Raw genomic sequence first — 15,747 nt, 5'->3', positions numbered from 1 at the left:
TAAACATTTACTTACAATAGACATTTGAGAAAAACACTTTATTTAAGTGTTTTTCTCTCCTACTAGGCAGGTCAAGAACATCTATTCTTTCACTCCAACCACTATCTGTCACCTCTCTCATTTACCTTTTATGTTTTCTTTCATTTTTTCCCCATCTGATGTTATCTTTATCCAGTGATACAGCTACAAAAATGTAGGATCTGATGCAGAGACTAATGTGAGCCTCCCCAGGGACAACAAGAGTTCCTAGGGAAGCAGAAAGAGGAAATAAGTAGTTTCATTTTTTTTTCCTCCCTTCTATCTTTGGCATGAACACTCTGAGACTAGAAGGTGGATACCTCGGTACTCAGGGCAGTGTGATTGCTACAGCTCTCTATGCCCAAGAGATGTCCAAAGAAATTGTGAATTGACTGGGATATGTACAGAGGCTGGGCCCTGAGCTGGCCTCCACCTAAGAGGAAGGCCCTGGAGGAGGCCAGCTCAGGGCTGCCCTGGCTGTGTATCTTCTTTGGCTACCAGCCCCTTGGCCGTGTAAGTGGTACATCTTCTCGCCCTGACCTCTGGAGAGCTCACACATTTCAAGAGTCTGATGCTTTGGCACAGCTCACGGCTGTGCTTATCATTTCATATGGAGGATTCCAGATTTAGCACTAATGCCCATAGACCCTATCCTATAGAAGTAAAAGTGCTAGCAACTAGAGATTTATATTCTAGGATAGTTATTGCTATATCATTTGTGGTGGCCAAAAAAAGTGGAAGCACCATAAATGCCCATCAATAGGGCCAATGAATGATGGTACCTTCAAACAATGGGGCATTGTTTGCTCCTAAAATATCTGTTAGATCTGGACCTATTGACTTAGAGAGATGGCAATGATATTCTCTACTGGAAAAGCTACTGCAATGAAATGTGTACTGTGTGTTCCACATTTCCTATTTATTTTAAATGACCGAAAAACTTCCTTTGCTTGTGTCTAGGTATTTGTTTATATTTTTGAATATTTTGTATATGTCGGACCTCAGTTTTTTCATGTGTAAAAACTGAGGATAACACTAGTACTTCTTTTAAAGTTGTTGTGAGGATTAAATAAGCTATAGCAGGTAATGTGGTAAAAACAAAACAAAACAAAACAATGCCTACCTTGTAATAAGCATTGAGTAACGGTTTGCTGTTATTATTACCATTATTATTTTAAATGAACATAGAGAGAGATGTTCCCAGGCTGTTAACATTGGTTACAATGTGGGGGAAGAGCAAGTTGGAAGAGAGGGAGATAAATTTGTGACTTTCACAAAATGCAAATATTATTTAAGGTAAAAATCAAAGTGAAAAGGTAGAAATTAATATTCTAAGTTATATCTGTAATGTTATAAGGAATATGAAAGAACTGTATATGCATGTGGAAAAAATAAAAATATTGATTGAATTAGGTGACTGAAGTGTAGGCAGTTTTTAATCTCAGATCCTGTGGTTATCTCAACATTGTTCTTCCTATCAACTATTTTAAAAAAGGGGCCTCATATAGCTCCTGGCACACAGATGCTCAATAAACGGTAGCTATTGCTAAAATAATTTTATAAGAACCGCTTCCCTTGCAGCTTTCCATTCTTGAGTCCCTTCCAAAACACCTATGGCTCCTCCCAGTAGCCCTTAATGAACTCCTCTCTACCCAATGGCATAACTACTGATCATTCCTGTTTGCAGAGCTGTTTTGGTCCTGTGACACTAAGCCAGCAGGGAACCATGATTGACATCGTTGCCAATGATTGAGCTGCAAAAGGCAGCAGTGCCTGATCCTGAGGCCCTGTACCTACTGCACCCTCATCTACGCAGTGGACATGGGAGGCATAGCCTAATTTATTTTTTGACATAACACAGAGCCAATTTTGCAGACTGGAGCTCCAACCCCTGGGAAGTCACCCTGGAGAGAATAAAATGTTGGTGTCAAATCATCTTCCATTTAACCAGATAGGGCACACCAAGCTCTAGTAACGTAGACCAGAAGAAGTGCAGGCCAAGGGAGAGAGAGGCCTAGAATGGGTGGTAGAGGATGGAATGATGAATATTGTTATGGCCTTGGGACCAGCACAGTGGGGAATGTAGCTTGCTCTATCAATCTTCTTGCCTTCAGTTTTACTGGAAATTTAGACTGGCTATAACCACGAAGGGACTCTATGACTGACCAGATTGGAGAAGTGAGGGCATCTTGTTCTCAAAAAATAACTGCATGCCTCATATTATGATCTGGAAGAGGATATAAAGGGAGGGTCTGAGGGATCTGAGGGATTCAAGAGGTGCAATGTGTTGGATACATCTCAGGGGCCTCCTCAGATTCCCCTGACTTCACTTGCTTTCTCGGATTCTTTTGGTGCAACCTGGCCCCTCAGCTGATGGCTCTGTCTTGGCCGTCACTTCCCTGTAGGCCTCCTGAGGCTGACCAAATAAATGCTCATGGCATGTCTGGTTCCTCCCACCACTTCCAGACTCAGACACAACACCACACCGAAGGGCATAGGCCTTACAAAAAACTCTCAAAGGGGCCCAAATGATGTGGCCCGGAAATGTGTAGGAATTCACTCCACATGGGGCAACGTTCGATCAATGGGAAATAAGAGATGGGAGGGAACCTGACAGATAAATTCCTTCTCATTCCTTTCTTCAACTGACTGCTCCAAGAGACAGTTTCTCCACATAACCTGACTCCCACGGAGCTGAACCCTTCACCCGCTGAGCAAGCTGCTGTGTCTTCTCTCAGCTCATCCTGAGGCAGTGGTCTGCTCAGTCATCATCATCTTGCATTGCTTTGCATTCTTGCTGCTTTACTTCCCTTTTTCTTCACTCTTACTGCCCTAGATTCATACATTACAATAAAACTATCAGCACATAATCCTTACCTCAGGCTCTATTTTCTAGGGTACTTTGGTAGACAGAATAGTGGTCCTTGAAAGACGGCTACATCCAAATCCCAGGAACCTCTGACTATGTTACCTTACAAAGTAAAATGGACTTTGCAAATATGATTAAGTTAAGCATCTTCAGATGGGGAGATTATCTTGGATTATCCAGGTGACCCCAATGGAACCACAAGTGTGCCTATGAGAGAGAGGCAGGAGGGTTAAGGTTAGGAGGTGATGTGATTATGGAATCAGAGATCAGAGTGATTCAGCCATGAGCCAAGGAATGTGGGTGCTTGTAGAGGCTGAAAGGTGAAAGGAACTGCCTTCCCTGGAGTCTCCAGAAGGAACCCTAACAACACTTTCGACTCCTTTCAGACTCCTGACCTCCAGAACTGTCAGAGAACAAATCCGTGTTGTTTTAAACCACTAAGTTTGTGGTAATTTGTTATGGCAGCCATAGGAAACTAATGCAGGGACCTTGGCTAAAACTTCTCAATACCCTGGTTTTCTGCAAAATCCTATTTTGCATGAGTAAGGTTCAATGTCACATTGTACTTTCCCTATGAATTCCTTCTGTGAACACATCCTAGTCTCTTCTCAGGCAGATGCATGCCCTGGGTGGACTAATGCAAAGATTTATTCTCTGGAAGGCAACTGTTTTCCTATATGTTTATATATCCATAAACAACAAAAACAGGAAGTCCGGAAGGAGATATTAATAATGGCAGCAGGTGACTCATTTCCTGCCTTGAACTGTTATGGATTTTCCCAATTATCTCTAACAAACAGGCATTTCTTTTATAATAAAAAACATCCTTTTAAGTGATTAGATATGAGACAGTCTAAGTATTTACACCATTCTCTGGTTCTTGAGCAGTTAATACAAAGAATAGACCACCATGAACTGGAAGGATATGGGAAGGTTTCACAGAGCAGGGAGGAATTTGAGCAAGGCGTGGAAGGATGGGTATTTGAGAGGTAGAGAAGCAAGGGAAAGGGGCATGATGTGAGTCAAGAAAAGAGTGTATTTTCCTAGGTTAATAAATAAGTGCATTTGACTTAAGAGGAATGTCTGCAGAGAATATAATAACAACACAAAGAAAAAACTAATTTACCCAGCAGATACTTTTTGCTGGATACTGTACTAAGTGTTTTGCTAGATCATCTAATTTAATCCTCCCAACAATCTCATGAGGAAGGTTCTATAAATATCCTAACTATATAGAGGAGGAATAGATGCCATTAATTGTCCAGCAAGTGATAGTTCAGATTCGAACCCCATAATCACTCCAGAGCTTAAGTTTGAGAGATGGATTGGACATGTAGGCTGAATAAGAACTCTTAAGGTCTTGAAATATCAAGTGTATTAATTTTCTATTGCTGCATGCTAGGGACCGAGTGTGTGTATCTTCCCCAAAATTCATATGCTGAAGCCCTAACCCCCAGTGTAATGGTATTAGGAGGTGGGGCCTTTGGGAGGTAATTAGCTCATGAGAGTGGGAGACCTCATGAATGGGATTAGTATCATCACAAGAACAGAGGCCAGAGAGATGATCTCTCTCTCCACCATGTAGGACAGAACAAGAAGACAGCCATGTGCAAACCAGGAAGAGGCTCCTCACTGGAACCTGACCATGCTGACACCCTGATCTTGGACTTCCCAGCTTTCAGAACTGTGAGAAATAACCTTCTGTTGTTTAAGCCATCTATCCTATGGTATTTTGTTAAGGCAGCTTGAACTAAGACATTGCATAACAAATTGCTAAAGATTTAGCAGATTGAAAGAACACTGCTTATTATATCATAATTCTGTAGGTCAGAGGTCCTGGTAGGCTCAATCTGGGGTCTCTGTTTCAGAGTCACAAGGCAGAACTCAATCTGGCAGTGTTGGCCAGATTAGGCTCTTAACCAGAGGCTCTGGGGAAAAATCAGCATCCATGCTCCTTTGGTTGGCGGGATTCAGCTCCTTGTGGTTGTGGGACTGAAGTTCCTGCTTCCTTGCTGGCTGTTGTTGAATCCTTCCCACGCTTCTAATCTCTGATTTCTTCTTCTGCTACCAGCTGGAGAAAATTCTCTGCTTTTAACAGGCTTATATGATTAAATTGGGTCCAGCTGGATAATTTCCCTTTTGCTGTATAGCATAATTGTGGGAGTGATAACTCATCCTATTAACAGGTTCCAACCACACTCAAAGGAGAATGGATTATATAAGGATGAGTGTCACTGGCTCATTTTAAGAATTCTGCCTACCACCACTAGGCTAAGAATTTGAAGTTTTGTTTTGGTCAAAAAGAATTTTTGTTGAGGGATGCACCTTGCTGAATAGTGGGTTTAGAAAGATTACTGGGCATTAATGTATAGGAGGGACTGAGGTGAGGAAAGAGTAAAGACAGGGAGACCGAAAGAGCAGTGCTAGGATGATTATGGCCTAGACTAGGGTAGGCTCGGGGGAAGCTGAGAGAAGACAGGATAGAAATTAAGAAGAGAGACTTACTAGGCCTGGTGATTCATTCTGTAGGATTTTGACCTTTTGGAACACTTTCGTATCCATTATCTCATCTGATCCTCATTACACACCTGTGAAGAAGAGCCATTATTCTCTCCTTTTGACAAATGAAGAAACTGGTAAGTCCCTGAATATCTCTGTGCTTCAAAGGTCATCCTGTGGATGTGCGATCCTGGCCATTTGACTCAGCCCCACTCTTCCTGGAGCTCAGGAAAAGGAAATTGTGTGGGATAGATTTATGGCCTTGTTATCATGTGCCAACCCTGTTCCTGCCATCTACCCTTGCTTGTACCTATGGGTGGTCCCTTCCTAAGCGAAACATCTAGAGGGATCTGATGGACAAGCTATGACTGAGGGTAGGAGAAATTCCTTTCCTACTCCGGAACCCCCAGCTTTCTCAGCGAGGCTGTGAGGAGGGAGGAAGGGAGGGGAGAGAAGAGAGAGGCGGCACCGGGAGGATTTTCTCATCCCTGTTAGACAGAAAGGAGATGGGGGAGAAAGAATTTTTTATTTTTATTTTTTAAAAATCATCACTTTGAGGGGGGCATCCCTGGTGGCGCAGTGGTTGAGAGTCCGCCTGCCGATGCAGGGGACACGGGTTCGTGCCCTGGTCCGGGAAGATCCCACATGCCGCGGAGCAGCTGGGCCTGTGAGCCATGGCCGCTGAGCTTGTGCATCCGGAGCCTGTGCTCCGCAACGGGAGAGGCCACAACAGTGAGAGGCCCACGTACCACAAAATAAAAATAAAAAAAAAAAATCATCACTTTGAAAAGGGAATGAAAAAGGAAAGAGAGGTGGAGGAGATGTGAGAAGAGAGTGAAAGGGGGTGTGGAGTCGCCAGATGACGTCTATTCTAGTATATCTAGTAGCCAAACGACACCTATTGATTATAAGGGATATAAGACTAGAGAAGAAAAATTAGCATTACAGAGGAGCAAAAAGGGAAAAAAAAGTCACTAATAATCCCACCAGGCAGAAATAGCCCCTTTTAAGATTTTAGAGCCAAAGTTCCCAAGTTTTGTACCAGAATATGTGTGTCCTGTAACAGGTACCTACTGTTCTAGAAATCTGCTTTTGTGGTTGATCAATACTTATGACAGCTGTCAGCTGTCCCTGGGGCCAGTGGGAGTGGATGCCTCTCCAAGCAGTCTCCTGCAGGGGCTATTCCCCCTCCCCCGCTTCCCCCATGACCAGTGGACAGGCAGCAGGCAAGCCCCGTCTTCCTCTCTCTCCAGGAAAGCAGTCCACCTAGCCATCCCTAGACTGCCTATTCTTCAGAAACAAATCACTCCCTCCGCCAAAACAAATCCAAAACCAAAGAACACTCCATTAAGAAACTCAGCTCAGTAATCTCAGCCTTAAATGCCTGAATAGGAGAAAAGCAGAAAGGAGAATTCTAAATGGCACGTATTGATTGGCTTGGCTCACCGAAAGAAGGCACTTTCACCAGCTTTCCAAATTACAATTTGTTCAATAGTGAGAAAGTAACTCATTTTGAGAAAGCACTCTGACACCCTTAGGAGTTGCTTTCTCACCATTTAAATTTTATCATTATTATCGTTCGCTCATTCTCTGGAAGCCACTGGGCAAAGCACAGTTCTTGGCACTTAGGAGGCAATCAATAAAGGCCGTTGAATTAATGAGACTGTAACTGGCAGGGAAATTCAAATTCCAGAGACTTGGGAATTTTGATGTGGGCTGAAATGAGATGAACTCCTGAGGCTTATCCCCTTTGATAGGTACTGGGAAGAGCACATCGTTTAGAATCAGCCTGACCTAGGTTCACATCCTGAGCCTTTTTACCTCTGTGAATACTTCATATTTCTGAGCCTTTGCTTCCTTGGGATGGTTATCCTTCCTGCGTGCTTCTTGTGAGGATTCAAACAGATGCTCCCCATCAAATGCACCTATTGGACCAGAACAAAGAAGATGTCAAAATACTCTTGCAGACTCGTGCTTCTAGATCATGTTTTGCTGGAGACTGGGGTTTGATTTCCCAAAAGGAGTGGCAGCTATATCTTGAGTCCCCTAAACTAGTTGTTGAATTCTTTGAAAAACAGTTGCTTCTCTTTACTTCTCACTTCTTCTTCCTTGCCCACAATTCCAGAAGCTACCACTAGGGCTAGAGCAATGGGTCGACTCAGAATTGCAGGGAAACCTACATTGGATTGTTGGCTTGAAGAGTGCATAATTTTTGTATACATTCCCTCCCCCGTTTTTCTATCTTCAAAAGATCTGAATTTCTTTACCCATAATAAAAGGATCTGTTTGTATATTAGTTTCTCAATGATTTCATTGTCAAAGCTGTGGGGTGCATCTTTGCTTGGGGCTGTCAGTTGTAGGTGAGAAAAAAGATAAACAGGGGGAAAATATTTGCAAGTTTCTGGATTCTTGCACTGCGATCAGTTGATGACAACTTGGGAGAGATTTAATGCTGAATGTTCTGGGATGCTTAATGAGCTTCCAGAAGATAAGTGGTTAACTCTTAAGTCAAACACTGGAATTAAGAACAAAGGTCATAGTGGTGTGAAAAAGAATTTTGTTTTTAGTTGCATGGGGTTTTCTTTCATTTTTAATTTTCATTCATTCAATTCATTTTACTCCATTCTATTTCATTTCTTTCATTTATTCATTCTTTTTTAGGACCTCCCCAGTGGTCCAGTGGTTAAGAATCCGTGCTTCCACTGCAGGGGACATGGGTTTGATCTCTGGTCGGGGAACTAAGATCCCACATGCTATGTGCAGCCAAAAAATAAACCTTTATTATTCATTCCTTTCATTTCATTTTCTTTCTTTCAAACATTTATTGGGTGTTACATTATGTGCAGCACGGCTATATTTAGGCCCTGGAGATATATCTGGGAACAAAACAAATGGAGCCTTTCCCTCATGGAGTTGATATTCCAGTGGGGAAGACAGACAATTGAACAATAAACAAACATAGGATAATGGCAGGTAGTAATAAATGTTTCAAAGAAAAACAAAGCAAAGTAAGAAGTTAGCCCATTATGAAGGTAGTATTAGGGCAAAACAACAGAGGACAAAGGCAGAGTAAGCCTTTGAAGAGATCTGGGGGTGAAATAATGTTCTAGGCAAAGGAAATAGAAAGTGAAAGGCCCTGCAGGCAGGAGCAGGCTGTGTGGATACGAGGAGCTGGGAGGTCAGTGCAGCCAGAGCACGTGGAGCAAAGCGGGAAGTGGAGGGACATAAAGTTGGAGATGTGGCAGGGCCCCGAGCACATGGAACCTTAGAGGATGCGGAGGTGACTCGGGATTCTATTTGAAGTTTGCTGGGAAGCCATAAAAAGGTGTTGTAAAAGGGTTGCATTGTGTTCCCCACAAATTAATATGTTGAAGCCCTAACTCCCAGTACCTCAGAAGGTGACTATATTCATAGATAGTGCCTTGATAGAGATGATTAAACTGAAATGAGGCCATTAGGGTAGGCCCTAATCCAATACAACTGGTCCTTATAAGAAGAGAAAATTTGAACACACAAAGAGATACCAGAGATGCACGTGTATAGACAAAAGGCCACATGAGGACACAGTGAGAAGGTGGCCAACCACAAACCAAGGAGAGAGGCTTAAGAAGAAATCAAACCTGCTGACACCTTTTTTTTCTCTTTTTTTTTGAATTTTATTTCATTTATATTTTTATACAGCAGATTCTTTTTTTTTTTTTTGCGGTACGCGGGCCTCTCACTGCTGTGGCCTCTCCCGCTGCGGAGCACAGGCTCCGGACGTGCAGGCCCAGCGGCCATGGCCCACGGGCCCAGCCACTCCACGGCACATGGGATATCCCTGGACCGGGGCATGAACCTGTGCCCCCCGCATCGGCAGGTGGACTCCCAACCACTGCGCCACCAGGGAAGCCCAGCAGATTCTTATTAGTTATCCATTTTACACATATTAATGTATCTATGTCAATCCCAATTTCCCAATTCATCACACCACCACCACACCCCCGCCACTTTCCCCCCTTGGTGTCCATACGTTTGTTCTCTACATCTGTGTCTCTATTTCTGTCCAAACCTGCTGACATCTTGATCTTAGACTTCCAGCCTCCAAAACATGAGAAAATAAACTTCTGGTGTTTAAGCCCCAGGCTGTGGCTTTTTATTATAGCAGCCCTTACAGACAAATACAAATGATATCAAAGCATAGATTGCCACAATCTTTCATTTTCAAATGATCACTCCAGCTGATATGAAAAGAAGACTAGTGGGAAAGAGTAGAGTCAAGGAAACCAGTTAAGAGGCTGCTGTGGTGATGCCGGTGAAAGGGCCCGTGGGTTGGACCAGCTTGGTGGTAAACGAGGTGATGAGTCAGGCAGATTTTGCAGACAGAGCAAACAGGATTTGTGGGAAAGAGAGGAATTAGAGCTGCTGGCAAGGTCAGGCTTGTTCAGAATGTCCACTCAGTCCCTGGCTAAAATCACTCATATCCTGACCCCCAAGAGGTTCTGGGTACTGTGACAAGCTCTTAAAAAAAAAAGAAGAAAAACAACCTCCTAAGATTTTGGAGCCAAACCAGTTTTAGAAGGAGAAAAAGAAAAACAGAGGCTACTGAAAGAAAGGAAATCCAAGTATGGTTCTAGAGTCAGAATGCTTGGGTTCAAATCCTGGATTCACTTCTTACTGTTTGACTTTAGGGCAAGTTATTTAAATTTTCTAAATCTCAGTGTTTTTCATCTAAAAGATGAGGATGACAATATCTACTTCATGGGCCAGTGTGAGAATTAAATGAAGTATTTACGTAAAGCTCTCAGCATCGATTTGGCTTACAGTAAATGGTCCATAGATGTGATGTATTGGTTAGCTCTTGCTGTGTAACAACGCCCTCCCCCAAACTCAGTGGCTTAAAATACGAAGCATGTATTGTTGCTCATGAATCTACCTGTCAGCTTTATTTTTAAGGGGGCCAAGCAGGACTGAAAGAGATGAGCTCTGTTTCCAAAGGGCCTGTAAACTATGCAAACAGTGGAAACACAAGCACAAGCTCACAAATCTTTGCACAGGTTATAGGAGGTTATGAGCGTGGACTAGGACTGGCTGGGGGACCTGAGTTCTCGTCGGACTGTGTGATTTGGGGCAAGTTTTGTCCCTCACTGTGCCTCAGTTTCCTCCTACATAAGGAGAAGAGTTGGATGAGACAACCTTGAGGCTTTCCTCCAGATATGAATTCTCTTGAATATATGTAACACATCTACCTACCTGTGTCTGAAACAAATAGGGAGTTATTTGTCTTATACAAATCCAGAGTTAAGCAGTCTGGATTGACGTGGCAGCTGAATGACATCATAAGAACAAGTTCTTTTCGGTCTGTCTGCTCCACCACCCTTAGAGTGTAGGCTGGTTGTCTTGTGGTGCCAAGGTGGTCACTGCACCTCTAAACATCACATCTTTGTTCTAAGCAGGCAAAGGGAAAAGGCAGAAAGAGAACAAACATTTATACCAGTGGAGTCTGTTTCTTTTTACAAGGGAAGAAAGGGCTTCCCTGGAAGCCCCATCCTGATGATTTATGCTTATGTCTTATTAGCCAGAACTGTTCCTCATGGCTACTGAGCTGGAAGGCGGCTAAGATTTCTGAATGGGAATTGAGTCAGCCAACTCATGGTGTTGGCTGCAAACGCTAACCACAAATTAACATAGTCCTGAAAGGGCACCCTTGGGTTACCCACAGGAGCTCTGGCCAGTCAGCTGGCTTCATGGTGGCCTGCAGAAAGGTTGTTCCCCTGGTAACAGTACTCACATAATCCCAGGAGACTAAAAATTCCAAAAGAGAAAGACATTGTTTGCTTGATCTCAGCTGGAGCTTCAGGACCTAATTCAGGGCCTGGTACATTATAGCTGCCTGACAAGCATTTGTGAATGAACGAATTGCCCATCAATGAATATGGATTTCAGTGGACTGGGGCACTTGGGGAATGAGGGATCAGGATAATTGGATTTTCTGGCAGCTTGAGGGTGAAGCAGAAAAGCTTATGTTTTCAAATTAATTCCGGCAACACTGAGAGCCTTCCACATCCAAGGCTCCAAGGTAAAAAAAAACAACAATAAAACCCCAACAACTCATGTGCTATATATGAGTAATGATCAGGATCTCGGCAGGAAAGGTGGCACAATCAGGGTAGTTGAGGACAGCATAATGGGGACTACTTACAAAGGTGTGGGCAGGGTTACAGGAAACCAACAGTGGGTGGCAAAATTCCCTGGGGCTAGTGATGCCAGGGAGCTGTTATCACCCCTGCTGACAGAGGAAGGGGAGGAAGTGGATTCCAAAAGAAGAAAGGAGCTATGGCTGGAGTTGGAGCTAGAGCTGTAGGTGTGGACTACCTGGGAGGAGCCGTGGCCTTCCATAGAGGAGCACTACCGCTGACCAATGCCATGGACTGGGGCCCTGGCACACAGGGAGCTGGGGGAATAAACAGTCCGTCCTCTCTTTCCTTCTATCTACTGCTCACCTGTTGGCGTATCCCATCAGCTGACCACTACTGGGGACAAGAGCAGGGCCCTGCTGATGCAGTCTGTTAAGATCAAACTCTGGGGCACAAAGCAGGTAGGAGAAGGGTGGAGAGAGGATCTGGGGTGGTAGATGGAGAAGATCCAGCACAGTGTATAATTTTACATTTGCATGATTACTCTTTGAGGTGGATATTATCGTAACCACATCTGGATGGCATAACAGAGGCCCAGAGTAGTTCAATTTGTCTAAGTTCACACAGCTTGTTAGTGGCCAAGCCAGGACCAGAGCTCAGATCGTGTGACTCCCGTTCCAGTGCTTGTGACGGGCTCCATGCCGCCTCCCACCCCAGCCTGCTAGGGAGAAAGCCTGCTCATTCCTTTGGCTTCTGGACTCTTCTTGGGAACAATGGGACCAGGGTGGGAAAGGACTGACTTTCTGAGAGGGAGAGTAAATTCTACAAAGTGTAGGACTGGAATTTGGATGCCAGGGACATGGGTTTTCTGTTTAAGACTCCTTAGAGTAGCAAGAGGACTAGGTCAGCAGTGAGCAGGGCCGAGATCTAGGTGGCCCCCGCTCATGACCGGAGGCACAATAAACTGAGCCTGTGTTGTATGCCAGGCTGCCAGGCACTGTGCTAAAGGCTTCATGAACATCACAGCAAACTCTCAAAGGAACTTATTATTATTTTCATTCGCTGGCCCCAAAACAAAAACACAGAGAGGTTAAATTGCTTGTTAAATGTAGAAACATGATTCAAAATCAAGACTGGCTACAAAGGCCAAGCTCCTTCCTTTACTCCAGTGGTTGACTTTTGGAGGCCTGCAACCTGATTTTGACTCACTGAGACCTCAAGATTTTTGTAAAAAAAATGAAACCAGTGGCCAACATCTTAAAAGTGTGCAATTTCACATAAAAGCCTGAATGCTTGACTTCTGTTGAAAAATTGGAAGGTTGGAAATGCTGGGCCCACATTCTCACATGGCAATGATTGACTAAAACTGAGTAATGGCCGCCTCCTTTAAATGAAGGATTTGTTCTCATTGTTGCCACAGTCCCCACCACTCCCTATTGGCCCAACACTGAGGCTGAGAATCAGTTGCCATTTCTTATCTGTCTATACCATTGGTTCTCTTACACTCAGTCCACTTTCCTTATTTATGTTGCCTGCTTGGCTCTGGTAGGCATTTGGGTTTGTGTTTCCAAAGTGCCCACTTCACTGATGGTATAAGATCATCCACTGGGGTGAGAGAAGCAGATATTCGACCTTTTATTAATAGGTATGATCTCAATCATTTTAATGTTTATTTTTATGCTTTATAATATACTTAATATATCAATACAATAGTCATGGCTATATTTTATAAATAAATTATGCATATACATTCGGGGTATTTGTTCAGAATTCATCTTTCTGATAAGGCTCTGAGAAAGAAAAGTTTGAAGATCACTGCTCTTAATCACTACCTTTGTACTAGCTGTGAGACACTGTGAAAATCCCTTTGACTTTCTAGGCCTAGATTTTTTCCACTGGAAAATGGAGATATTGATACTATCTATCTTGAAGAGCTGTTTCAAAATTCTAACCCCCCAGCAACCAATAAAGTGCTGAGCAATAAAAGCAGAAAGTCACCCTCGGAGAAGTGACTTAGCACAGCTGGCCATGTGGTGGCAGCTCCTCCTCTGTGAATGTCAACCTGGAAGGGGAATTGGAAGCTTCCCTGTAGGGTGTCCAGTCATAAAGCCTGGGCTGCTGGCAACCTGGTCCAACCCCTGCACAGCAACAAGGATTGATTTTCAGGTTTACTAGTGCTGTTGATGTGCTCCTGGAGCAGACAACAGCTCTGCTCTCATTAAAGAGAAGCAGCTGCCCCATTTCTGTTCACCTTGCCCTCACCTCCAGCCTACACCTGGCATCCCAGGGAGAAGTCTCCCCATTTCCTTCATCCCCATTGGCCTCCTTTGTTCTTGGGTTCATTCTGGCTTGGAGAGAGTCAAGATTTAAAGGGGGGCTCAGAAACACAGGGGAGGGTGTCAGTGGAATGCTCGCCCTAGTATGGACATGTCAAAGCTCCCTCCCAAGAAAAGAGGTGATGCTGAGACCAGGCACTCCATAGATTCTCAAGGGCAGCTCTGCCCTTTGGTGGGCTCAGGGGGTTAGACAGACCCTGAGTGCTGACTGAGCTTCTGGAACAGGATGCTCCAGGCACTCACTTCGTTCCTTCCAATCACCAAGGGTGACTGCAGAATTGTTCAAATCCCCGTGGTACGGAGAGGTAATGTTAGCCAGGTCCACTGCCCACTAAGGAGTCTAGTGAAGATGACCAAATGCCCTGCTTTGCCTGGGACTGAAAGGTTCCCTGGGATGTGGGATTTTCAGTGCTAAAACTGGGACAATTCACGGCAAGCCAGAAAGATCGGACATCCCAGATGGAGCCACAGTTCAAACCCTCACCATCTGTCTCCAGAGCCCACGCACTGAACTGCTCCTCTGCAGTGCCCCGAGTGAGGACAGTGAGAGCCACTGGGGCATGTGCAGTGTGACAGGCAGTGAACACCTGCAGGAGGAAAGAGAAAGAGCCTCGAATATAGGGACAAGTTCTCCATGTTGCTTCTCCGTCTGGGAGTGGGGCAGGAGAGAGGAGAGAGGGTGGCCCTGTATCCAGGCTGTTTGCAAGATGAGATTCCAGTAGGAACTACTGTTTATGGAGCATCTTTACATTTATAACTTCAGTCCAAAGCCTTGGGAGGGAGGTTTTCGCAGATGAGGAAACTGAGGCTCTGAGATGCTCAGGAGTCTGCTCAATGCCTGCTACAGTCCCTTCAGGCTGCTATGACAAAATACCACAGACTGGGAAGCTGATGAACAGCAGAAATGTATTGCCCAGAGTTCTGGAGGCTGGAAGTCTGAGATCAGGGTGCTGACATGGTGGATGAGGGCCCTCTTCTGGGTCACAGATTTCTCATTGTATCCTCACATGACGGAAGGGGCTAGGGAAATACATGAGATCTCCTTTATATGAGTACTAACCCAATTCGCGAGGGCTGTACCCTCATGACCAAATCACTTCCCAAAGCGCCCCACCTGCCAATACTATCACCTTTAGGGGTTAGGATTTCAACATACGAATTTAGCAGGGAGGACACAAACATTATACCATAGCAGTACCGCTCCCCGCCACCCCCCTAGTTGAAAGTGGTGGAGTCTGCACTTGACCTCAGGTCTGTTTGCTTCCAGGGCCTGTACCTTTACCATGAGGCAACACTGTTTCTCCTTCTCCAGGAGGACTTTCTTAAAACATCAAATCATTTCAGGTGATTATTATAAGCCAGGAGCTGGCAGGGTTGGGAAGTAGGTGGTGGGAAGTTTTGTTAAATCTTTCTGTGCCTTTTGAGTATTCTCGAGTTTCCATTATTGGTTGGCAGGGAGAGTGAGGCTAACTTCAGTGTCTTACATTTCCTGCTTATTAACACCTGGTCAGGAAAGGTCGTCAAATCTGTTAAGGGCAACGAGGTCTTGGCGGTGGATTTCAATTAACCACCAGAAACTCTCCCATCCACAACAAACCCAGACAGTCTTTGGCTGAATTTAGCTCAGAAGATACAGGAGGTGGGAGGCTGCTTAAGCCTTGTCTGAACCTTTTCTAGTGCAGTGAGTGGTGTTACCACACATGTGCATGCTCTGGGTTTAATTTATCAGTGTTACTGATTGTAAAAAAAAAAAAAAAAAAAAAGTTATACTTTGCAACACTGCCTATGGGCAAGAATCAAAATTAAAGTGTTATTTAAAATACAGGAGAGAGATCAATAGTCACTTAAATAGCTTTAAAAAGTATAAGACCCCCCACTGGCTGTAAAATACTACCACCTTGGGAGATCC

The 15,747-nt window shown here is 44.2% G+C and overlaps 1 long non-coding RNA gene across 1 annotated transcript in view; it reads right to left on the bottom strand.

Moving 5' to 3' along the window:
- LOC109552267 (uncharacterized) overlaps positions 1-8,103 on the bottom strand; it is a 76,911-nt gene extending 68,808 nt beyond the window's left edge. Inside the window, exon 1 of the long non-coding RNA XR_004527601.2 lies at positions 7,208-8,103. This is a non-coding gene — a long non-coding RNA (uncharacterized lncRNA). The remainder of the gene's footprint in view (positions 1-7,207) is intronic.
- Positions 8,104-15,747: the final 7,644 nt, after the last annotated feature.

This window comes from Tursiops truncatus, chromosome 8 (genome assembly GCF_011762595.2).
Source record: "Tursiops truncatus isolate mTurTru1 chromosome 8, mTurTru1.mat.Y, whole genome shotgun sequence".
Classification (NCBI taxonomy): Eukaryota; Metazoa; Chordata; class Mammalia; order Artiodactyla; family Delphinidae; genus Tursiops; species Tursiops truncatus.
The sequence above is the reverse complement of the archived record's forward strand: the minus strand, read 5'-3'. Positions and strand labels throughout refer to the sequence as shown.